Below are 24,765 nucleotides of genomic sequence, written 5' to 3' on the forward strand. Positions count from 1 at the left end.
GAGAGAGAAAGTGTACACAAGCAGGGTGGAGGGGCAGAGGGAGAAGGAGAAAGCAGGGTCCCTGCTGAACAGGGAGCCCGATGCAGAGCTTGATCCCAGGACCCAGAGCTCAATCCCAGGACCCAGAGCTTGATCCCAGGACCCCGGAATCATGACCCGATCCAAAGGCAGATGCTTAACTGACTGAGCCATCCAGGCACTCCAATTAATTGTACTTTAAATAAGAACCTTAATGCTCAGGCTTGTAGACAGTGACATGACATTTTACCAATTTTGGAAAGAAAATTTTTAAATGCATGTACATCAATCAAATTCATCCAGTACTTGAGGATTAAGTGACCTCCCACACTGTTTTATTCCTGCATTATGACTTTGTTATTCTAAGCATCCCTCTGCATTATTTATTTATTTATTTATTTATTTATTTTAAAGATTGTATTTATTTATTTGACAGAGAGAAACCACAAGTACACTGAGAGGCAGGCAGAGAGAGAGAGAAGGAAGCAGGCTCCCTGCTGAGCAGAGAGCCCGATGCGGGACTCGATCCCAGGACCCTGAGATCATGACCCGAGCCGAAGGCAGCGGCTTAACCCACTGAGCCACCCAGGCGCCCCCTCTGCATTATTTAAAAAAAAAAAAAAAAAGATGCCATTTGAAGATGAGCTCTTTATTGGCCTGGCAAGCATCATTACCAGCTGGTCAAGTCCATGGACTCTTGAGTCATAGAAGCTGTGTTCTAATCCCAGCTGTGTTACTTACTAGCTGTTAACCTTTGGGCAAGTAATTTCATCTCTCTGGGCCTCTATTTCTTTATCTGCAAAACAGGGATGATAATAATAGTACATACCCTATAGGGTTGTTACAAGGATTAACCAAATTAATATTTGTAAAATAGTTTGAATACTCCCTGGCACTCATAAACCCTGTATAAATACTTAACTACATTACAAAGCTAAAAATTCAAATCACTACCATGGATTAAATACCATTTTGTGGGCATTTTTAGAAGCAGAATAGAAAACCCTAAATTCCTAATAATTTAGATGTGTGAGAGCCTGGAGGAGGGGACTTCCACAGGAAGATCAGGCCAGGAGTCACCCTGGGACCCCAGGGCTTCTCTCACACCCTGTGATTCTGGTCCATGCTTATACCACACTTGTAAAGGCATTTACAGCTAAAGAACATAAAATATTGTTTATGCATAACAATTAAGTAGAAGGAGATTGTTAATAAAAAACCATTCTTAAAAATGTAATACTGGGTGCTTGGTGGCTCTGGCCTTTGAGCAGCTGCCTTGGGCTCAGGTCATGATCTCAGGGTCCTGTGATTGATCCAGTCCCGCATTAGGCCAGGAGCCTGCTTCTCCCTCTCCGTCTGCTGGTCCCCCCCACTTGTGCGCTCTCTCTGACAAATAAATAAATAAAATATTAAAAAAAAAAACCAACATGGGGCGTCTGGGTGGCTCAGTGGGTTAAGCCTCTGCCTTGGGCTCGGGTCATGATCCCAGGGTCCTCGGATCGAGCCCCGCATCGGGCTCCCTGCTCAGCGGGGAGCCTGCTTCCTCCTCTCTCTCTGCCACCTGCCTTCCTTGCCTACTTGTGATCTCTGTCTGTCAAATAAATAAATAAATAAATAAAATTTTAAAAAATAAATAAAAAAAACCCCAACCTTACAACACTTCTTATTACTGACTATGGGCACATAATTAACATAAAAGAAAAATATGTGGGACAGGGGTGCCTGGGTGGCTCAGCTGGTTGAGTGTCTGCCTTCGGTTCAGATCATAATCCCCGGGTCCTGAGATCAATCCCCAGGTTGGGCTCCCTGCTCAGCGGGAAGTCTGCTTCTCTGCCTTCTTCCTGCTCATGTTCTCTCTCACTATCTCTGTCTCTCTCAAATAAATAAATAAAATATTAAAAAAAAAATGTGTGTGCTTCCTCAGCCAACAGAAATGAAATAAACAAGTACTGACCCCGTGTGACCTGTGATCTCCTTGTCGGAGTCTCCTCCTTTCTCCAAGGACCCTGGACGTTACAGAGCAGAAAGAACAGGAGAATTCCAGAACCCTGAGAGCAACCAAAAAAAGAAAAAGAGGAAGTGATATTTAAGGATATTTTTTCCCAAGAGAGACGATGTAGGGCAAAACGATCATCTATCAGGTCTCCAGAGCCGGACAACCAATTCATGTCCCTTCATGACGGCCCAGCTGGCTGATCTGGAGACCCACTAGGTCTCCAGAGCAAGAAGTGAGACGTCAGTCGTCCTGCATTACTTCACATTTCCTCACATTTTCACTTTCCCTTTTTCTGCGGATGGCTGCCCTGACTTCCCTTCTCTGAGGGAAAGCATGGCCACTTAATCATTCCCTCTGACTGTTTTCCAGAGATCCCAGGATAAAGTTAAGTGTTAAGGAGAAAAATAAAGCAGGCGTTCAGGGGCGCAGAGAATTTGCTCTCTCTGGGCTTCACTTTCCTCATCTGCAGTGAGAATTCAGTGCTGTAACAGGCAGAACCTCTTAGAACATACCTGGTGCAGGATTAAGAACTGTATGAATTTTTAGCATTATTACAGATGTGGGAGACTCCTTTCCCCTGCCTGTGGAGGAGTTGGCCTCCTTGAGAACTCTGCCCATCCCCTGCTCCCTACCCGCCCCCCCCACCCCCCCGCATCAGGCTGGGCTTGGACTGGGTTTCCTGTGAACCAGGAGTTTTTGCTTTAAGTGTGACTGTGAGTCTGCCTGAAGGATTTTGTGCAACCCTGCATTGGGCCTATTAGCTTCCTGTGGCTGCTGAAACCAATTCTAGAGGCTTTGGCTGAGAATCTGTTCTGGCCTCTTCCATCTTCTAGAGGCTGCCTGAATTCTTTGGCTTGTAGACCCTCATTTTTCCAACGTCTGCTTCCACCAGCACATCTCTGACTCTCCTGCCACTCCCTGACAAGAACTTTGTGTTGATTTGGGGCCGATCTGGATAGCCAAGGAAAATTTCCCCATCTCGGCACACTTAATTTAATCACACCTGCAAAATCCTCTTTACCTTGTGAGGTAATATAGTCGCAGGTTCCAGAAACTATGGCCTGACTATCTCCGGGGAGAGGGGCATTATTTGCCTACCCTACTGGGCAAGGAGTTTATTCCAATGGTGGGGAACGCATTTCTCTGAATCATACATGGAAATGTTGGCCATTTTCTCACTGCTGCTGTTCTTCCAAAGAATAGAAGTGGGCAACCTACAGTGCCTTGGTTTTGAGAAAAAGAGGGAAGGAGAGGGTGAAAGGTCGCAAGTCCTTTTTTCTTTCTTTTTCAGAAGTTCCCACCCTTTCTTGGTCCCTTCTCCTCTCCTCCTGAACCACTCCTGACAGACATCTCCTCTATGGCTCCCTCTTTTTTTTTTTTAAAGATTTTATTTTATTTTACTTATTCATTTGAGAGAGAGAGTGCACTTATACCTGTGTAAGGGGGGTGGGAGGGGCAGAGGGAGAGGGAGATGCAGACTCCCTACTGAGCTTATAGCCCGTGGGCTCTATGCAAGGACCCTGAGATCATAACCTGAGCAGAAGGCAGATGCTTAACCAACTAAGCCACCCAGGTGCCCCTATTTGACTGTATTTTTAAGTAATCTCTACACCCAATGTGGGGCTCGAACTCATGACCCCAAGATCAAGCGTCTCAAGCTCTTCCAGCTGAGCCAGCCAGGAGCCCTCCCCTGGGCCTTCTTACTTAGGCTCATTCTAGTCTGTTTCTCTATCCATTTAACTGAGGAGTCTCACAAGGGCACAATACCCAGCAATTAAAAAGTTCCTTTTAAAAAAGCACAGAAGTGGGGAAAACAAGTCGGTCACTACTTAACCTGGTTTATTTTTGTTCTGTCACTTTATTATCCTCACACTCCCACTTCGTTACCCAGGTCAAGCATGCCAAATGTTTGGAGAACCGGATGAAGTGAGTTTATTTTTGTGCTGAGACATTTGTGAGACTCTCTGACCTACACTGACAAGAGAAAAAGGTTATTTCTTCAGGCGGTGACTGCTCTGGGATAGTCCTCTGTAGCAACAAGCTACAGGTTTCCTCTATCCAAGGAGGACACCTAGAGGCTATTTGTGATGTGGAAGCCTATCCTGAAACATTTTCCAAATGTTTTCCTCACAGATCCTGTCATAAATCATAGATCCAATAAGCCCAGATAGAATAAACATTAATGTATAGCTAATCATATAGGGGAGGAAACAGACCTACAGAGGTTATGTTCACTTTCTAGGAACAAAAGTACATCACAAATACAGAAAAACTTTGTTCTCTTTAAGTGGGCTCCAAGCCCAATGTGGTGCCCAATGCAGGGTTTGAACTTACCACCCTGAGATCAAGACCTGAGCTGAGATTAAGTCAGAAGCTTAACCAACTGAGCCACCCAGGTGCCCCAATTAGAACTTTTTAAATGTAATAGGTAGGTGGAACGATTAAGGAGGGGACATTTTGGGGACAGTTGGGGAACTTAAGAGTGTTCACTCTGTGTGTTGGTTGTTGTGATTGAGTTTGTGTTGATTTTCTTAGGAGTAGTTAGGGCATTGTGCTTGTATTGGAGAATGTTTCTGTTCTTAGGAGATTCAGGATAACATATTTAAGACTAATGTAGGAGGATGTGGGCAACCTACCTTCAGCTGTTTTGGCAAAAGGAAAGCGTGTGTACGCATATGGAGAGAGAGGAAGCAGGTATGGTAAGGTGTTAGTAGCTGGCGAATCTAGGTGGGGAGGGAGAGATTGTTCAAAATAAACAAATTGGAATGTGAAAGCATTGACCTAAGTAATTTACAATGTTAACTGAATTTTTAAAAAAAGATTTTATTAGAGAGAGAGAGAGAGAGAAAGTGCACACAAGGAAGGGGAGAGGTAGAGGAAGAGGCCAGTTCACTGCTGAGGCACCCTTCAATGTAAACTGAATTTGTATCTCAATAATTGTGACATTTCCTGTGCTGTGATGTTCCTCCACTAAAATTTCACTTTATCTCATACATTCCCACCATATTGTAATCACTCTGTGATTATTGGCTGCCCTTTGTATTTCTCATAGGGCACACAGAAAACACAATTATTTGCTGATGCTGGGTTAAAAAACATGATAGAAAGTTTCATAGCTCCCCACTTGTGCCATGATCTCACTGGTCTTATTTAGGGCCTGAAGGATGTTTCCTTGTGTCCTTTCCCCAACCGCCAGCTTCCCCTGGCTGACTCATATTCATCCTCCAGTTTCCCATCCTAGGGGAGGTCTTCCTTGACCTGCCTCTGTGCTCTTAGATCATTTCCCCTGCCTTAACACTTACCACACAGTACATTATAATATCTGTTATCTCAACTGAGTACCCATTAAACTATATGGTCTTCTTGAGAAGGGAGTTTTGTTCACCTTTTTACAGCTGTAACCTTAGTCCTTAGTCCTTGACACAGCCTCTGGCACACAGTAAGAACTTAATATTTAGTGAATGAATGCCCAGTATAGGGTGACCAACTTTTTAGAGAGCCAAACTGGAATATAAGCCATATCATACTCCCTCTTTCCCTCGATATGTGTGTGTGCGTGTGTGTGTGTGTGTGTACTTAAAAATTATACACATATGTGCTCTTCAATTGATAGAAAATATTAAAAATAGGTGTTTATTTTATATCAAGGATTTTTGTTAAAATTGTGGTAAAACAATTTCTTAGAAAGTTATAATTTATGGGCGCCTGGGTGGCTCAGTGGGTTAAGCCGCTGCCTTCAGCTCAGGTCATGATCTCAGGGTCCTGGGATTGATCGAGTCCCGCATCGGGCTCTCTGCTCAGCAGGGAGCCTGATTCCCCTTCCCCCTCTGCCTGCCTCTCTGCCTACTTGTGATCTCTCTCTCTGTCAAATAAATAAATAAAATCTTTAAAAAAAAATGTTATAATTTATAATACTCTTTCTCCTCAGGAAGAATTTTCTACTTATTAGTTAATCTTTATATTCTTTTCATTAAAAAAAATTTTTTTTAAGATTTTATTTATTTGTCAGAGGGAGAGAGAGCACAAGCAGGGGGAGCAGCCAGCAGAGGTAGAAGCAAGCTTCTCGCTGAAAAGGGAGCCCAGTGCAGGGCTTGATCCCAGTGTCCTGAGATCATGACCTAAGCCAAAGGTAGGGGCTTAACCCACTGAGCCACCCAGATATCCCTTTTTTTCTTTTTTTTTCCAATTAAAAAAAAAATTGGGGACGCCTGGGTGGCTCAGTGGGTTAAGCCTCTGCCTCTGGGCTCTCTGCTCAGCAGGGAGCCTGCCTCCCCCCCCCTTGCCTCTCTGCCTGTCAAATAGATAAATAAAACTTTTTTTTTAAAAAAGGATTTTTTTTTTTTAAGCAAGTGCTATGCCCATTGTGGGGCTTAACTTCATCACCCAAAGATCCAGAGAGTCACATGCTTTACCAACTGAGCCAATAGGCACTCCTTTGTGTTCTTTTTTTTTTTTTTTTTAAAGATTTAATTTATTTATTTGACAGACAGATCACAAGTAGGCAGAGAGGCAGGCAGAGAGAGAGAGGAGGAAGCAGGCTCCCCGCTGAGCAGAGAGCCTGATGTGGGACTTGATCCCAGGACCCTGAGATCATGACCTGAGCCGAAGGCAGCGGCTTAACCCACTGAGCCACCCAGGCGCCCTCCTTTGTGTTCTTAATTACAGTTTCCCACTTACTCCCACTTAATATATTTCTGATCAACTTATTTCATATACATACATAGGTTTGCATATGTATATATTTCTTTCTTTATCTGCAATTCTTTTTTTTTTTGTAGTATTTTATTTATTTGACAGAGAGAAACCACAAGTAGGCAGAGAGGCAGGCAGAGAGGGAGAAGGGAAGCAGTCTCCCCGCTGAGCAGAGAGCCCAGGACCCTGAGATCATGACCTGAGCTGAAGACAGAGGCTTAACCCACTGAGCCACCTAGGTGCTCCCCAATAAACAAAATCTTAAAAAAATAAATAAATTTTAAAAAATAATAAAAATAAAAAATAAACAAATAAATAAATAAATAAAAGGGCGTACTTTTTGGTACTGATAGTCAGGATTGTAGTTAAACTTTCCAATGAGATATATATATATATATATTCAGGTTATCTAACTTATCTCATTTTATAGTGCAAGAAACTGAGTCTCATTGAAACTAATACCTAAAGGTCTTACAGTTCCACATCACCTTAGCACTACATGCCAATTATGCACCATTTTTTTCCAGCTTTGTTGAGATACAACTAACAAATAAAAATTATATATAGTTAAGGCATACGACATGATGGGGTTTTTAAAAAGATTTTATTTCTTTACTTAGAGCACGCATATGAGTGTGGATGAGTGGGGCAGGGTCGGGGGGCAGTGGCAGAAGGAGAGGGAGAGAGCAGACTTCAAGCTGAGCTCTAAGCCTGACTTGGGGCTTGATCTCACAACCCTGAGATCATGAACTGGGCCAAAACCAAGAGTCGGCTGCTTAACCAACAGCGCCACGCAGATGCCCTACAGCATGATGTTTTGACAGGCATATACATTATAAAATAATTACCATAATTAAGGTAATTAACATGTTGGAAAAAATTTAAATGATTCTCATTTTATATCTGTAATTGTATCAGAAAAATAAAATGATGGGGTACCTGGGTACCTCAGCGGGTTAACACCCATTCTTGGTTTTTGGGCTCCGGTAATGATCTCTGAGTCAAAGATCATGCCCCATGACGGTTCCACAGCGGGTGTGGAACCCTGTTTAAGATTCTCTCTCCTCTGGGGGACCTGGGTGGCTCAGTGGTTGGGCCTCTGCCTTCGGCTCATGTCAGGACCTCGATAGAGCCCCACGTCGGGCTCTCTGCTCAGCAGGGAGCCTGCTTCCTCCTCTCTCTCTGCCTGCCTCTCTGCCTACTCTGATCTCTGTCTGTCAAATAAATAAATAAAATCTGGGGCACCTGGGTGGCTCAGTGGGTTAAAGCCTCTGCCTTCAGCTCAGGTCATGATCCCAGGGTACTGGGATCGAGCCCCGCATCGGGCTCTCTGCTCAGCGGAGAGCCTGCTTCCTCCTCTCTCTCTGCCTGCTTCTCTGTGATCTCCGTCTGTCAAATAAATAAATAAAATATTTAAAAATAAATAAATAAATAAATAAATAAATAAAATCTTAAAAAAAAAAAAAAAAGAGTCACCAGATACTTTTTTGTAAAAACTTCAGGAACACAGGTAAACAAATCACGTCTTTAAAAGCAGTGTTGCGTACAAGGTATGCAATGCAGGATTTTTAACAGGTAAACTTCTTTTCATTTTCTTTGGTAAGAAGTTTATAAACCGAATGGAGTTTCCCAGCATGTACGCTTAACACTGTCTACTGAATGTACAGGTAGATGACCAAAGTGTCGTTTGCATTTAGACAAGATATAAGCAATCTTTTTTTTTTTTTTAAAAGATTTTATTTATTTATTTGACAGAGAGATCACAAGTAGGCAGAGAGGCAGGCAGAGAGAGAGAGAGAGAGGAGGAAGCAGGCTCCCTGCTGAGCAGAGAGCCCGATGCGGGACTCGATCCCAGGACCCTGAGATCATGACCTGAGCCGAAGGCAGCGGCCTAACCCACTGAGCCACCCAGGCGCCCAAGATATAAGCAATCTTTTATTTTATGTATTATGCTGCTTCAGTAAAATCTTCAGCCAAATCAGGAATTTGAAACTCCTTTTTAAAAATCCAAATGCCTAAGGGCTAGGGAGACTGTTTTGTTGTTTCTGTGATTCAGGCATCCCTTAGTACACTGCAGAAAGCATGGTTGTTGGTAGGGCCTGTCAGAATCACTCTACATTCTAAGGGGCCAAGTATCTATCATCAAAAATTTTCCTTCTGTTTGCCAATAAGATATATTTTTTAAAAGATTTTATTTATTTATTTGAGAGAGAGAGAGAGAGAGAGGTAACAAGCAGGGTGGTGAAGGAAAAGCAGGCTCCTCCCTGAGCAGGAAGCCCAACCTGGGGCTTGATTCCAGGACCCTGGGATCACAATGGGAGCTAAAGGCAGATGCTTAACCAACGGAGCCACCCAGGTGCCCCAACAAGATGTTTAGTTGCTCTGAATTAAGAAATATAACTTTATCCAGTTTCATAAAACAATCAAGGAAAGATACAATAGCTATGTTCATCCCAAGTTAGTTTGGCACACCCAAGCTCATTAAACAGCAACTATTTACATGAGCCAGGGTGTCTTTTGAGGAGATGAAAAACTTTTATTGTTATAGAAGTACTTGCCTTTCTTATCCTGAATTTGTGAGATGGTCAAAGTCAGCACTTTCCCTTGCTTTTCTCCAGGTTCAATCCTCAAATTCTTTTCTGCAGATCGTGCAGTACACGCTGTTTTGGTTATTTACCTCCTTAATCCTATGATACGCGCCCTCCTACCCACCTCTCATTAAAATAAAGCCGTTGGGGAGCTTTCTTTTTCAGCCATGTGTAGGTTTTGCTCACGTAGGTACTACAATTGTTTTTCATTTCTCAACTCTTAGAAAGCATGGTCACAATATTCACAGTGTAAAAAATTAAATGTGCTCCATCTTGATACAAAGCACTATTTAACTATTGTTAAAGCAGAGGCAAAACCAAAACCAGATTGTTACACAAAGCATGTAAATTTTTCATTTAAATTACAACACGAGGGGTCAGGCAACAATGGATGATCTGTTACTGTGAATGTGGCTAATCAAGATTGTCAACATCAGCCTCAGGGGAAAAACAGCAACCGGGGACTACAGAAGGTGGATAATTTGTGTCCAAGTCATTAGGCACCCAATGCTTTCAGCCTCTATTTTTGTGGGCTGCCACATGGCTTTTGCACCTTTCCCTAGAAAGTGGGGAACAACTGACACTTTTCATGTCCCCACAAGGGGTTTCCAAGTAAGTGGGATTTTCAGTGCTAGAACTGGGACAATCCCCAGCAAACTGGGAGGGCTGATTTGCTCTAGCATGAGCGGCAATCCCTAGAATATCAGAGACATGGTGATGAGACTAGCGATGAGAAATTTTCAGAAATATATCCCTCTGAGACTGTAATCCCAGTCCTTGACCAAATGCTAATTAATAGATAATTTGTCAGAATACGTGTGCACGCCCACACACACACACACACGCACACACACACATGCAATAACCACTACAGACATGAGAGATAGAAACAGAAAAATGTTTACCTTTAGCCCAGAAGGTTGACCTATAGCCTGCATAGCATGGTTTCAATAAAGGAGAAACATGTGCTGGTTGCTACATTCTTTTTTAAAAATTTACTTTGTTTTTTGAGTAGTCTCGACACGCAGGACGGGGCTTGGATTGATGCCCTCAATATCAAGCATTACATGCTCTTCCTGCTGAGCCAGCCAGGCACCCCCCATTGCTACATTTTTTTTTAAGATTTTTTTTTTTAAGAGATTTTGTTTATTTATTTGACACACAGAGAGAGAGACTGTGAGAGAGGGAATACAAGCAGGAGAAGTGGGAGAGGGAGAAGCAGGTTCCCTTGGAGCAGGAAACCTGATGTGGGGCTGGATCCTAGGACACTGGGATCATGACCAGTGCCCAAGGCAGATGCCCAATGACTGAGCCACCCAGACGCCCCTACTTACATATTTGTCAGAGGGAGAAAGAGAGAGAAGAGCACAAGCAGGAGGCCGGACAGGGAGAGGGAGAAGCAGTCTCCCCATGGATCAAGGAGCCCGATGATGTAGGACTCGACCCCAAGACCCTGGGATAATGACCTGAGCCAAAGGCAGACAAATGATTAACTGACTGGGCCACCCAGGTATCCCTGGTTGCTACATTCTTAAATGGTCTCATGACTGCCTGTATACTTCACTGATAGTTAATATCCAGCTGGATGATAAGCACCAGAGAAATCTTGAAGAAGTAGTTTTACAAGTAGAAATTCTAAGAGAGCCTCTATGATTTAACAATCCCTGCATGTCCCTTCTCTCTTGAGCGCTAAGCGAATACCCACCAGCTTCATAAGGCAAAAGTGTAGCCTTTCTGCCCATGGGTCCTGTCCCTGTGCTACTTAAATAAACTTACCAAGTTACACTGTACAATGTCTCAAGAATTCTTTCTTGGCCTTTGAGCTCCACAACCCTGCAACAGACAGATATACAGTGTTCATTAAAAATAAGTCATTCTGAGGTAACCTTGTTTCTTTCTTTCTTTCTTTCTTTCTCTTTCTTTCTTTCTTTCTTTCTTTCTTTCTTTCTTTCTTTCTTTCTTTCTTTCTTATTTTAATAAGATTACTAGATTAGTGGGACGCCTGGGTGGCTCAGTTGGTTAAGCAGCTGCCTTTGGCTCAGGACATGATCCCAACATCCTGGGATCGAGTCCCACATCGGGCTCCTTGCTCGGCATGGAGCCTGCTTCTCCCTCTGCCTCTGCCTGCCATTCTGTCTGCCTGTGCTCGCTCGCCCATCCTCTCTCTCTCTGACAAATAAATAAAATCTTAAAAAAAAGAAATTACTAGATTAGTCAATGAGGAGAATATTAAGAGACCTATATATCTTGTTTTGGGGGTGGGGAGGCATCTGGGACTGAGTTGCCAATTTGATGTGCCTTTATTCCGCACTATATTAGTGTGCGTTTTCTTTTTTTTTTTTTTTAAGATTTTATTTATTTATTTGACAGAGAGAAATCACAAGTAGACAGAGAGGCAGGCAGAGAGAGAGGAAGGGAAGCAGGCTCCCTGCCGAGCAGAGAGCCCGCTGTGGGACTTGATCCCAGGACCTTGAGATCATGACCTGAGCCGAAGGCAGCGGCTTAACCCACTGAGCCACCCAGGCGCCCTAGTGTGCATTTTCTATAAACATTTACCTATATAGTCACAATTAATTAACACTCATATACTGGTAGCTTTTACTTCAGATCACATTCAAATTTTGCCGAGCATCCCTTGTAATAAATAGATCTGACCAGGATAACATGTTGTCTTTACATTGCAATGTCTCTTTAGTATCTAGACCTTTTATTCTGAAATAGTTCTCCAGTCATTTTTTTTTTTTTTTACGTTCATGATACGTTTTTGCAGATTTCAGGATTTTTTTTTTAATATTTTATTTATTTATTTGACAGGCAGAGATCACAAGTAGGCATGGAGGCAGGCAGAGAGAGAGAGGGGGAGGCAGGCTCCCCGCTGAGCAGAGAGCCCGATGCGGGGCTCGATCCCAGGACCCTGAGATCATGACCTGAGCCGAAGGCAGCGGCCCAACCCACCGAGCCACCCAGGCGCCCCAGATTTCAGGATATTTTGTAGAATGTCTCTCATTTGGGATTTCAGTGGGTTGCAGTTTTGGGTTTCTTTCTTTCTTTCTTTCTTTTTTTTTAATTTATTTGACAGACAAGAGATCACAAGTAGGCAAACAGGCAGGCAGAGAGAAAGGAGGAAGCAGGCTTGCTGCTGAGCAGAGAGCCCGATGCGGGGCTCGATTCCAGGACCCTGGGATCACGACCTGAGCTGAAGGCAGAGGCTTTAACCCACTGAGCCACCCATGCAACTCTCAGTTGGGGATTTCTTTTCTTTTTTTTTTAATTTGTCAGAGAGAGAGAGAGCATGAGTGAGCGCAGGCAGACAGAGTGGCAGGCAGAGGTGGAGAGAGAAGCAGACTCTCTGCTGAGCAAGGAGCCCGATGTGGGTGGGACTCGATCCCAGGACGCTGGGATCATGACCTGAGCTGAAGGCAGCTGCTTAACAAACTGAGCCACCCAGGCATCCCCTCAGTTGGGGGTTTCTAATGATTAGATTCCAATGACTCATTTTTGGTAGGAAGATCCATGTTCTCCCTGCAAGCTATTGACTGGGCCACAATGTTCATTAGTCCCACAATGATGTTGTTTACTTCAATTACCTGTCTGGTGTCTGTCAGTTTTCTCCATTGTAGAGTCTGTCAGTTTTCTCCATTGTAGAGTGTCTCTTCATTAATAAGTACCTATTAATACATATTTTGAGGGGAGGTAACTTGAAACATATACATAACTTGTGACTTCAAATTTTGAATTACTTATGTATTGTTTTATGTCAGCATGGACTTAGGACCCCTTATTTTATTCATTGTTTTTCTTCCTTTCCATGTCTGTAACATCCTTCTCTGATAGTGAGAAACCTGGATCCCATTATCCTGAATATATTTACTTTTTTCAAAATTGCTTATATCTTTTTTTTTTTTAAGATTTTATTTATTTTTTAAGGGGGAGAGAGAGAGAGCACAAAGGAAGAGTAAGAGGGAGAAGCAGACTCCCCACTAAGCAGGGAGCCCAATGTGGGACTTGTTCCCAGGGCCCTGAGATCATGACCTCAGCCAAAGGCAGATGCTTAACTAACTGAGCCACCTAGGTGTCCCATATTTTTTACTTTTTTCAGCAAATAGTATGCAACTTACTCCATCCTAAGAATTAAAATATTATAGAACATAGATTTAAAAGTGAAAGTTGTCCTTTAACTCTGCTCCCAATTGTTAAAAGTGATAATTTGCTTTATGTATATATTGTGAAACAATCACTACAATAAAGTTAGTTAACACATCTGTAAACACACACACATCCATCACTTCACATAGTTCCTGCTCCTTGTGTATGTGTGTGGGATCTTTTTTTTTTTTTTTTAAAGATTTTACTTATTTATTTAACAGAGAGAGACTCAGCAAGAGGGAACAGAAGCAAGGGGAGTGTGAGAGGGAGAAGGAGGTTTCCCGCCATGCAGAGCCCGATACAGGGACTTGATTCTAGGACCCAGGGACCACAGGCCTGAGCCAAAGGCAGGGGCTTAATGACTGAGCCACCCAGGCATCACAAGTGTGTGGTCCTTTTTAAAAAATTGGGACACCTGGATGGTTCAGTGGGTTAAGCCTCTGCCTTCAACTCAGGTCATGATCTCAGGGTCCTGGGATTAAGTCCCACATTGGGCTTTCTGCTCCGCAGGGAGCCAGCTTCCCCCTTTCTCTCTGCCTGCCTCTCTGCCTATTTGTGATCTCTCTCTGTCAAATAAATAAATAAAATCTTTAAAAAAAATTTAAAAAGTAACACTGAGGATGGCTGGGTGGCTTAGGCAGTTAAGCGTCTGCCTTCGGCTCAGGTCATGAACCCAAGACTGGATCATGCCCAGCACAGTGGGCTCCTTGCTCAGTGGGGAGCCTATTTCTCCCTCTGCTTGTGCTCTCTCAATCTGTCAAATAAATAATTAATTTAAAAAAAAAAAGTGGTGTAATTCTGTGTGTAAAAATCTTGAAAAAAATAAAATAGGGGTGCCTGGGTGGCTCAGTGGGTTAAAGCCTCTGCCTTCAGCTCAGGTCATGATCTCACGGTCTTGGGATTGAGCCCCGCAGAGGGCTCTCTGCTCGGCAGGGAGCCTGCTTTCCTTCCTCTCTCTCTGCCTGCCTCTCTACCTACTTGTGATCTCTGTCTGTCAAATAAATAAATAAAATCTAAAAAAAATAAATAAAATAAAAATAAAAAAATAAAGCAACATTGAGATCATAATGCATATATATGGTTTTTGAATTTTGTTCTACTTAATAGTAAAAAAATGTATTTTATGTTACAATCCAGTTATATACACACATACATGCCCATGTGTGCCTGCACACATACACTGGTACTTGATTAAAATAAAAAAAAATCAGGAAACACTACTGACTCTTGTAATATACTCGTATTTTCTAGTCTAATTTGGGCTATATCCATTTTTGTTTGTTTAAGCACTATGGTGCTAGAGAGGTGACTCAGGATGGGCTGTCAGAGCCAGGCAAAGTAGAAGGAAAATGTTAGGAGAACAGCCAGCCAGTGGGGAGGGGGTATGTCAGAGTTCAGGTGGGGTAAGGACAGCATTTCTGTGGAGCAACAGTCTTGCATGAACTGTCAGGACCCGAATAGAGTAAGATGAGCAACGGTGTGGAAGGGTGACCCAGTTTGAGGTGACAGAGTCTAAAGGTCACGAGGAGAGTATCCACATAAGGGAGGAAGCAGCAGCGCTCATGGAAGATCTATTGCATACAAGAGGCATGATTAAAGAAATAAATTTAGTCAGAAAATCAACCAGGTTTCTTATTAGCAGAGAATGGACTTACCTGTTGTGGAAAGGGAAGGAGCTTAAAGGAAGCTTGCCTTCTAATGGAAGTTCTTAGTATATTCAGAACAGACTACTTCATTTAGGAGGCCCTATGCAAAATGGAAATGTGGGGGTCCCCTGTTGAAAATTAAGAATTTCAAGATGGGTAGGCTTAGCAACACAGTTGTGGATGTGTCTCCTCAGGCAAAGGAAACAAAAGCAAAAATAAACTATTAGGACCATACCAACTACACCAAAATAAAAGCTTTGTCATAGGAAAAGAAACCACCAACAAAACTAAAAGACAACCTTTTGAGTGGCAGAGGATATTTGCAAATGACATACCTGATAAGGGGTTAATAAAAATGGTAAAGAATTGGGGCGCCTGGGTGGCTCAGTGGCTTAAGGCCTCTGCTTTCAGCTCAGGTCATGATCTCAGGGTCCTGGGATCGAGGCCCGCATCGGGCTCTCTGCTCAGTGGAGAGCCTGCTTCCCTCTCTCTCTCTGTCTGCCTCTCTACCTACTTGTGATCTCTGTCTGTCAAATAAATAAATAAAATCTTTAAAAAAAATGGTAAAGAATTTACATAACTCAACACCAAATAGTAGTAATAATAATAATCTGATTGAAAATGGGCAGAGGAGGGCCGCCTGCATGGCTCAGGGGCTTAAGCCTCTACCTTCAACTCAGGTCATGATCTCAGGGTCCTGGGATTAAGCCCCGCATCGGGCTCTCTGCACATCAGGGAGCCTGCTTTCTCCCTCTCTCTTCTCTCTGCCTGTCTCTCTGTCTACTTGTGATCTCTCTCTCTGTCAAATAAACAAATAAAATCTTAAAAAAAAAATGGGCAGAAGACCTGAATAAACATTTTTTTCCCAAGAAGGCATATTGATAGCCAACAGACACATGAAAAGATGCTCAACATCACTGATCATCAGGGAAATACAAATCAAAACCACCCAATGAGATATCACCACACATCTGTCAGAATGGCTAGAATCAAAAAGACAAGAACTGAAAAATGTTGGCAGGGATGGAGAGAAAAAGGAATCCTCAGGGCACCTGGCCCTCTCAGTCAGTAGAGCATGCAACTCTTGATCTTGGGGTTATGAGTTTGAGCCCCACATTGGGTGTAGCGATTACTTAAAATAAATAAATAAAATTTTAAAACTTAATAAAAAAGTCTAAAAAATAAATAATAAATAAATAAATAAACAAATAAATAGAAGACTTTCAAGATGGTGAGAGCCGAGTTTTTATTAAGCCAAGCTCAGGGTCCTTCTAAGTGCAGAGTCCTGTGTGACTACAGGTCTGATGCCCCTGAAGATAGCCCCAGATTTTTTTTTTTTAAAGATTTTATTTATTTGACAAACAGAGATCACAAGTAGACAGAGAAGCAGGCAGAGAAAGAAGAGGAAGCAGGCTCCCTGCTGAGCAGAGAGCTCAATAGGGGGCTCGATCCCAGAACCCTGGGATCATGACCTGAGCCGAAGGCAGAGGCTTTAACCCACTGAGCCACCCAGGCGCCCCAGCCCCAGATGTTTTCATGGTTTTTCTATCTATAGAGGTAGCAATGTACATCTATATTTATTTACAATTATGAAATGTGATATACAATTTACTTTTATTCATGAATATATATGAATATATGTGAGATTAGCAACACACCAAAAGTAGTAGTACCTCTAGTGCTTAGATTTTGGCTTCTGAATACCATCCTCTACCAAAAGGAACCAGAGCTCCTTGGAAAAATAGTCTGAAACAGATTTGGAGCAGGAAAGAGTTGACTCTGGGGCTGTGCCAGAGGGCAGAGAAATGCTCAGAGAATGAAGAGACATGTCAACAGAGCACAAGAGCTTACTCACATGCGCTCTCATTTCCGAATCTGGGAAACTTGAGCTTTGAAATAAGCAACTGATTGAGCCCGGTGGGGAGCCTGCTTCTCCCTCCTCCTGCTCCCCCTGCTTGTGTTCTGTCTCTCACTGTCTCTCTGTCGAATAAATTTGAAAAATCTTTTAAAAAATAACAAAATAAAAAAAACTTAAACGCATGCATATATAGGCACAAAGGAAAACCACCAAAAATATTTATATCTGAATGGTGAGATTATAGGAAACATTGTCATTCTTCTTTACAATTTTCCACATTTTCCAAATCTCCTAAAATGAAAATTTATTACTCTGATAGATTTCCACTTAACTTTTCAAAAGAAATATAATTGAGGGGGCACCTGGCTGGCTTAGTTGGTAGAACATGTGACTCTTGATCTCAGGGTTGTAAGTTCAAGCTCCATGTTGGGTTTAGAGATTACTTAAAAATAATATCTTAAAAAAAAGAAATATACTTGAAAAGTTATTTGTAGACAATATAGAAAACAGAGATTTCTAATGTTCTATTTTATCCAATAAATATTTAATGAGCGCTTTGTGTACACTAGGCACTGTACTAGCTGCTGGAGCATGTTGCTGGTGAATGAGACCGACCCTCTCTTTGCCTTCATAAAGCTGAGAGTCTAGTGAGGAAGACAGATAATAAACAAGTCATTACAATAATGTGGGATGCTGGTAGGGGATAAGCAGTTGCTACGAAAGCACACAGCAGTGTGAAGGTGAGACTAGACTAGGGGTTGGGATGTCCCTCCAGGGGAAGACTGGGGCGGTAAGCTAAGTAAAAATTAGCCAGGCAACCTGGAAAGGGAACTGCATTTTAGCAGGGGGAATATTGAGCAATAAATTCAGCTTGCTTCTTTTGCAGAAAGCAGAGTCTCAAGAGATATAGTTATGAAGCTGGAGAGGAAGCAAGGAGGCTCAGGAAGGCCTGGTAAGGCATCCTGAGGGAAACGTGTGAAAATCTCTTTGTAGCTCCTTTATCAGCACTTGGAGCTTTTCTAGATAGCTCAGTAGAAAATACAGCAGTTCTTGAAGCCAATAAACTAGCCACTTCCCTCCTAAAGGAAAGCACTTATAAAGGAAGGCATTTATATTTATAATAAAAGACTGCAGGATTTTCAGCTTTTTAAAATTCACTTTAATTTTTGTTTTTAAGTCTTCATTGATTGCTAAAACTTTTTCTTTAATTGTGAGGAAGGTTATTACTGATCACGTCAGAACATTAACATGCTGGGAAAGGTCTGAATGACACTGCACAACTTATTTGCTTACTGATATTGTTCTCCAATTTTCCATTTGTGTACAAGTAATTTGCATCAAATAAAAATGGTTATAGAAGGGCACCTGGGTGGCTCAGTGGGTTAAGCCTCTGCCTTCAGCTCAGGTCATGATCTCAGGGTCCTGGGCTCTCTGCTCAGCAGGAGGCCTGCTTCTCCTCCATCTCTCTCTGCCTGCCTCTCTGCCTACTTGTGATCTCTGTCAAATAAATAAATAAAATCTTTAAAAAAATTTTAGAAAAGTCATTATAGCAGAGCATTTGCATTGATTGTATTGGTGAGGATTATGGCAGAAAATCAGCTTAAGCTGGTTGAAGCAAAAAATAGATTATAGAGGTAAATGCTTCGTTTTCTCCCTGCATGCCAGTTCCCTCTTCTTCTCTACTCCAGATAGAGGAAACATGGCTGCCAAAATATTTTGTTCTTTACAGATCATGGTCCAGGTTCTCAAAGAGGGGCTGGTCTTTCAATTTCAATGTCAAATTTTCCTGGGAAGGACTGTAATCGATCAAGTTGGGTCAGCTGACCACCCCTAGACCAGTTTCCTGTGACTGTTCTAGAAGCTTCACTTATATTAACTCCTCATCCAACTCTTGAAGATAGATGTTATTATTAGCCTCATATTATAGGTAAAGAAACTGAAAGAGTTTTCAGAAGGAGGCATAAACATAATAGCAAATGCTGTAATTTGTCCAAACAAGATGGTAGCAGGTCTGGTTATCAACACAACACCCCCTTCTTCTGGGAACTGTTCCCCAATACTGTGCCTGAAGAGGCTTTCATATTGTTCTGTGACTTGCTGGGGTGTTTGTTTGCTTTTTTTTTTTCTAATATACTTTGGATCTTCCTAAGCCCATACACATGTACCTATTTCAACCAACCAACCAACCAACCAACCAACCAAACAAACAAACAAACCAGGGGTTGGCATTACATTAACTATTTCCATATTGAAAATATGGTTAGTTAGTTGCTTTCAATTTTTCACTATTAAAAACAATATTGTGGGATGCCTGGGGGGCTCAGTTGGTTAAGCATCTGCCTTCAGCTCAGGTCATGGTCCCAGGGTCTTGGGACCTAGTCCTGCATCCGCGCTCCGTGCTCAGCAGGGAGGGAGCCTGCTTCTCTCTCTGCCTGCTGCTTCTGGGGTCTCTCTCTCTCTCTATTTCTCTCTCTCTGACAAATAAATAGATAAAATCTTTTAAACAAACAAACAATACTGCAACTGTACTTGAACATGTATCTTTGTGTTCGTATAAAAGTAATTTGGAGTAATTAAAGTAATTAAAGAGTAATTTAAAGTAATTAAAAGAAATTATTAGATAAAAGAATGTATGAATTGATATACTATGTATATATACTGAGTGTACATAATAATAGATTCTGGTAAGTTGCTCACCAAAGATGTGTTACAGTTCAAACATGGGCCTATTGGTCATTCTTCACACTAACCTCAACAACTCTAAACAGATAGCTTCTAAAAACTAGGGTACAGGGGGCACCTGGGTGGCTCAGTCGGTTAAGCATCTGCCTGTGGCCTAGGTCATGATCTCAGGGTCTTGGGGTCAAGTCCCACATTGGGCTCAGCAGGGAGTCTGCTTCTTCCTCTCTCTCTGCCCTTCCCCCTACTTCTACTCATTCTCTCTCTCCTTCTCTCTCAAATAAATAAAGAAACAAACAACTAGAAACATATGTTTCTTAAAACATAGAAACAGACTAACTACAGATGATGGTGACTGTCCGCCCAGAAAACGACTTCTAGTCCAGGATGTTGGTCAGGCTTCTTAGAGAAGGTGACTCCTAAGCTGAGTTTTAAAAAAACGAATAGGAGTTAGGCAACAAAAGAAGTGTAAACTGGGTTAAAATCTTACAGGATGGAGGTGAACAATGATCTGGAATAACTAAAACTCTTTCACACTATTTGCAGAAGTATAAATTGGTAAAAACACTTTGGAATATCAGATAGTATCTAGTTCTAACTTAGTTCTAAGTTCTAGATAAATATCTAACAAAATACTTATCTGTGGTCATCAGAAAACATGTACTAGGATATTAATAACAGCAGTATTTATTAGAGCCCCAAATGAAAACTACCTAAATGTTCATCAGTAGTGGAATGGATAAATGAAGTATAACACAGCCTCATATAGTGGAATACTATACAACAATGAAAATAACTTACAAGTATATCGGGGTGCCTGGCTGGCTCAGTGGGAAGAGCAAGCAACTTTTTTTTTTTTTTTTTTAAAGATTTTATTTATTTATTTGACAGACAGAGATCACAAGTAGGCAGAGAGGCAGGCAGAGAGAGAGAGAGAGAGAAAGAGGGAAGCAGGCTTCCTGCGGAGCAGAGAGCCCGATGCGGGGCTCGATCCCAGGACCCTGAGATCATGACCCGAGCCGAAGGCAGCAGCCCAAACCACTGAGCCACCCAGGCGCCCCAACTTTTTTTTTTTTTTAAAGATTTTATTTATTTATTTGACAGACAGAGATCACAAGTAGGCAGAGAGGCAGGCAGAGAGAGAGAGATAGGAGGAAGCAGGGTCTCTGCTGAGCAGAGAGCCCGATGCAGGGCTCGATCCCAGGACCCTGGGATCATGACCTGAGCCGAAGGCAGAGGCTTTAACCCACTGAGCCACCCAGGCGCCCCAGCAAGCAACTTTTGATCTTGGGGTCACGGGTTCAAGCTCCACGTTGGGCCTAGAGCTTTCTTTAAAAAAAAAAAAAAAAACCTACAAGTATGAACAAAAATAGAAATGAATCACACACATACACTATTTTGGGGAAAAGGTGTCAAACACAAAAGGTTACATATTGTATGTTACCATTATATAAAGCACAAAAACATGAAAAAATTAACATATGCTATTAAAGTCAGAACACTTGTTACCTTTGTTGTGTGGGAGGGTATGGGTAAAGATTGGGAGAGGGCATGAGAGTGCTTCTGGGGTGCTGTTAGTGTTATGCTTTTGGATTTGGATGTTGATGACAGGGATGTGTTTTGTTTATGAAACTCGTCAAGCAGTACACATATGTGTGCACTGTCCTATATAAAGACTATCCTTCAATAAAAAGATGGAAATTAAAAAAAAAAGATGGAAATAAGGGAAGGGGAAATGGACTTTCGAGGCAGAGGTTACAGCATAAGCTCAGACACAGAGGCTTGATGAGTTCATGTGGGAATAGCCCATAGAATGGACAGAGAAGGGGAGCATGGGAATAAGAAAGGGGCAGAGGAAATATATGCATTAGTGGAAACAAGGTTGGCCTCAGTCCCTTCCAATTCTGAGAATCTATGCTTCTATGATTAGCCTACATTCATAGAGTTAATTGTAAAAAAGGATAAGACTCCATAGAAGATTGAAAACATGGCTATAATATTCTGCTAATCTTCCCATTAAGGCATGGGGTCTCTTTCCCCATTCTACAAGTCTGCGCTGGTTTTGTGACTTACTTTGATTAATGGAATGTGGTAAAAAGGGTGTTTTCAGAGTCTTGGAGTCTAAGCCTCAAGAGATCTTGCAGCTTCCACTCTTGCTGTCTTAGAATCCTGAGACCAGCCACCATGCTATGAGGAAGCTCTGTGTTAGGGGTTGAATATTTTCTCCAAAGTTTGTGTGTTGAAGTCTTCACTCCCAGTACCTCACAATGTGAATGTATTTGGAGATAGAGTCTGTAGGGAGGCAGTCAGGTTGAAATCAGGTCATTAGGATAGGCCCTAATCCAATAGGACCGAGGTCCTTAAAAGGGGGGGGGGGATTTATTTATTTATTTATTTATAGATATAGATATATAGAGAGATCACAAGATTTTATTTATTTATCTGACAGAAAGGTAGAGAGAGATCACAAATAGGCAGAGCAGTAGGCAGAGGGAAAGGGAGAAGTAGGCTCCCCGCTGAGCAGGGAGCCCAATGTGGGACCCGATCCCAGGACTCTGGGATCATGACCTGAGTGGAAGATAGATGCTTAACCAAATGAGCCACCCAGGCGCTCCCAAATGGGGGGAAATTTAGACAGAAAGAGCAGCAAACTTGTGAAGATAGGCAGAGATTGGATGCTGCTTCTCCACACCAGAGATCACCAGCAAATTGCCAGGAGCTAGGCAGAGAGAGAACAGATTCTTTCTCACAGCCTTCAGAATCAGCCCTGCTGACATTGCGGCCTCAGACTTCCAGGCTGCAGAACTGTGAGAAAACGAATTTCTGTCGTGTAAGTCACTGTGGCGGTGGTGTGTTGTTACGGCAGCCCTAGCAAACCAATTCACCTCTGACTCCCTAAGGTTAGATTGTTTGTCTCAGTTTGCTAGCGTTGCCATAACAAAGTACTTCAGACTGGGCGAGTTAAACAACAGACATTAATTTTGTCAAAGTTCAGGAGACTGGAAATATGAGATGAAGATTTCAGTAGGGTTGGTTTCTTCCAAGACCTCTCCTTGGTGTGTAGATAGCCATCTTCTCTCTCCAAGTCTTCATGTGATCTTCTCTGGTGTGGGTTGTGTCTCAACTTCCTCTTCTTATAAGAACACTGGTCATATTGGAATAGGGTCACCCTAATGACCTCATTATTATTATTATTATTATCTTTTTTTTTTTTAAGATTTTATTTGTTTATTTGACAGAGAGAGATGACAAGCAGGCAGAGAGGCAGGCAGAGAGAGAGAGAGGGAAGCAGGCTCCCCGCTGAGCAGAGAGCCTGATGCGGACTCGATCCCAGGACCCTGAGATCATGACCTGAGCCGAAGGCAGTGGCTTAACCCACTGAGCCACCCAGGTGCCCATTATTATCTTTTATTTAAAGATTTTTATTTATTTATTTGACAGAGAGAGAGAGATCACAAGTAGGCAGAGAGGCGGGCAGAGAGAGGAGGAAGCAGGCTTAACCCACTGAGCCTCCCAGGTGCCCCACAATGACCTTATCTTAACTTAATCACCTCTTTAAAGATCCTATCTTCAAATAGAGTCATAAGCTTCAACCTATGAATTTGGGGGAGGGCCCAGTTCAGCCCATGAGAAGCCAGATGGAGGAGAACCGACGCTTGAACTGACAGCAGCACCAACTGCCAGATATGTGAATGAGGCCATTGTGAACCTTCCAGCTCAGCTGACCCTTCCTCCAAATGCTGTCACATGAGTGAGCTGAGGTGCCCTCAGCAGAACTGTCCAGTCATCTGTAGAATTGCAAGGAGTAATAAATCACTGTCCTTTTAAGCCCTAGGTTTGGGGATGGTTTGTTACGCAATTGAAGCAACATGTATGTGGCTCAGCTGGTTAAGTGTCTGCCTTCGTGTCAGGGCATGATCCCGGGGTGCTGGGATTGAGCCCTGATTCAGGCTCCCTGCTTGGTGGGGGGCCTGCTTCTCCCTCTTGTGCTCTCTCTTGCTATCTCTGCTGCTATGTCTGTCTCTCTCTCAAATAAATAAAATCTTGAAAAAAATTAACAAAGTGTATGAGCAGTTGAGCATCTGCCTTTGGCTCAGATCATGATCTCAGGGTCTTGGGATCCAGGATCCAGGATCTAATGGAAACAATGTGTATAGTGACACATAAGTTACAAACTAGGCCCAGTTCTACTCCTCTACATTTACTGGTGGGCTACGTCAAATGGATAGTTTAGCCAGCTTGTCATTGTTACCACAGAAAAGGAGTGAGTACTAATTTATTAATTTACAATGAATAGATTCTATTACTGCAACTTGTAACATTTTATATAGCATTTTGCTAATTGTTTGAAAGAGTATCTTTAATAAATAATAAAGTTTTTTAATCAAAGAAATATTGAATCATAGACCCTTGGGGCTAAAAAAACAAGAGGTCATTTAATTCAACTCCTTATCTTCAAAGAGAATGACTTACTCTATCCCAGCCAGATAAGAATCCTCCACCTCTTCATTGTCATCCAAAAAAACTTTTAAAATATCGATCTATAAATGGAACTGTATTTGGCACTGTACAGGCCTTTAAAGATTTAATACAAGAACAATGCAAAGACAAACCACACATAAACAAATCTAAAGTACAGCATGCACAAACAGCTTAAAAGGAATGGGTAAAAAAGATGTGATACGCACATACATGCACGCGCGCACACACACACACACACACACGGGAATATCATTCAGCCATGAGAAAGATAAGATCCTTCATTTGCAACAACAGATATTGACCTTGAGGGCATTGTGCTAAATGAAATAAGTCAGACAGACAAGGACAAATACTGTGTGTCACTTCAGTGTGGAATCTAAAAAGTCAAACTCGAGGTACTCACTGGCTCAGTCCTTGATTTAGGGGTTGTGAGTTTGAGCCCTGTGTTGGGTATAGAGATTACTTAAAAATAAAACCTTTGAGAAATAATGAAATAAAAATAAAAAAGCTAAACTCATAGAAACAGAAACTAGAATGTAGCAGGGGTGGGGTGGGGGAAATGGAGAGATGTTGGCCAAAGGATACAAACATCTAATTTGGGGATAAGCTCTGGGGATCTAATGTACAGCATGGTGATTATACCTAATAATACTGTATTAT

General features: G+C 42.2%; 1 long non-coding RNA gene across 1 annotated transcript; it reads right to left on the reverse strand.

Moving 5' to 3' along the window:
- Positions 1–642: 642 nt before the first annotated feature.
- LOC116575863 lies at positions 643–20,463 on the reverse strand. Its single transcript, XR_004279980.1, has 4 exons — positions 20,425–20,463; positions 12,882–12,962; positions 11,071–11,127; positions 643–814 (listed from the first exon to the last, which is right to left on the reverse strand). It is a non-coding gene; the product is annotated as an uncharacterized LOC116575863 (long non-coding RNA).
- Positions 20,464–24,765: the final 4,302 nt, after the last annotated feature.

Source organism: Mustela erminea, chromosome 17 (assembly GCF_009829155.1).
Source record: "Mustela erminea isolate mMusErm1 chromosome 17, mMusErm1.Pri, whole genome shotgun sequence".
Classification (NCBI taxonomy): Eukaryota; Metazoa; Chordata; class Mammalia; order Carnivora; family Mustelidae; genus Mustela; species Mustela erminea.